Raw genomic sequence first — 1681 nt, 5'->3', positions numbered from 1 at the left:
GTGATAATGCTTCACATATTGGCCATTAACCTTGAACCTTTCTCCAGCAGAGGTCTCCAATTCAACTGATCCGAACTTTGTGACTGCTGTGACCGTGTAAGGGCCAGTCCACCTGGATTTCAGCTTACCAGGAAATAAATGGATACGAGTGTTAAAAAGGAGTACCTTATCGCCAATATGGAACTCGCGCTTGATGATTCTCTTATCGTGCCAGCGCTTCGTTTTCTCTTTGTAGATCCTATCATTGTCATAGGCCAGCAGCCTAAATTCCTCTAGCTCATTCAGCTGTGTCATGCGTTTCTCACGAGAGAGGCTAGGATCCAAATTCAAATCACATATAGCCCACCAAGACTTACGCTCTAACTCAACAGGCAGATGACATGTCTTACCATAATTCAATCGGTATGGTGACATCCTGATTGGCGTCTTAAACGCAGTTCTATAAGCCCATAAGACATCATCTAACTTAAGACTCCAATCTTTCCGTGATTTAGAAACAACTTTAGCTAAGACTTCTTTCAATTCTCTGTTAGAAACCTCAACCTGACCACTAGTTAGGGGATGATACCCCAAACCTCTACGATGTTGGACACCGAATTTAGTCAATAAAGTACTAAGTTGTTTTTCTTTCAAATGCATTCCCTCATCGGTAATGACAACCCGAGGGACACCAAAACGAGGGAAAATAATCTTTTTAAACAGTTTAATCACGTCTTTTGCGTCGCAATGGGGAGTAGTAATAGCTTCCACCCATTTGGATACATAATCTACAGCTACGAGGATATATTTATTACCTTGACTGCATGGAAAAGGTCCTTGATAATCAATGCCCCAGACATCAAAAATCTCAACCTCAAGAATGCCTACCTTTGGCATCTCATGTCTCTTGGAAATATTCCCCGATCTTTGACAAGCATCGCACTCAGCAACAAAATTGCGACAATCTGCATGCAAAGTTGGCTAATAGAAACCAGATTGGAGTACCTTAGCCACAGTCCTGGACGGACCGTGAGGACCACCATAAGAAGAAGAGTGGCAAGCCTCTAGGATATCCTTCACCTCCCATTGAGGCACGCATCTCCGGATGAGACCGTCTGCGCATTCCTTGAAAACATAAGGATCATCCCAAAAATATTATCTAGCATCATAAGCAAACGGCTTCTTCTGCTGCCATGAAAGCTCGGGTGGTATCTTACCTGTCACAGCAAAATTAGCAAAATCAGCAAACCACGAAGGTGGATAAGACCCTGAAGTAGTAATAGCTAACAGACTCTCATCAGGAAAAGAACATTAATAGGCAACGAATTCTCCCTTTCTATCAGCTGCAGACGAGATAGGTGGTCAGCTACCACATTCTCTGCTCCTTTCTTATCTTTGATCTCCAAATCAAACTCCTGCAAAAGGAGTATCCACCTCAAAAGCCTCGGCTTCGCATCTTTCTTAACAAAGAGAGTCTTCAACTCTGCATGGTCAGTATAAACAATAACCTTAGAACCTAACAAGTAAGACCGAAATTTGTCTAAGGCAAAACCTAAAGCTAGAAACTCCTTCTCAGTGGTAAAATAATTAATTTGAGCTTCATCCAGAGTTCGGCTCGCATAATATATGGCATTCAAAGCTTTATTCTTCCGCTGTCCCAAAACTGCACCGACCGCATAATCGTTGGCATCACACATGATCT

The sequence above is a fragment of the Silene latifolia genome, chromosome 2, assembly GCF_048544455.1.
Source record: "Silene latifolia isolate original U9 population chromosome 2, ASM4854445v1, whole genome shotgun sequence".
NCBI lineage: Eukaryota > Viridiplantae > Streptophyta > Magnoliopsida > Caryophyllales > Caryophyllaceae > Silene > Silene latifolia.
Note: the sequence above shows the minus strand (reverse complement) of the source record.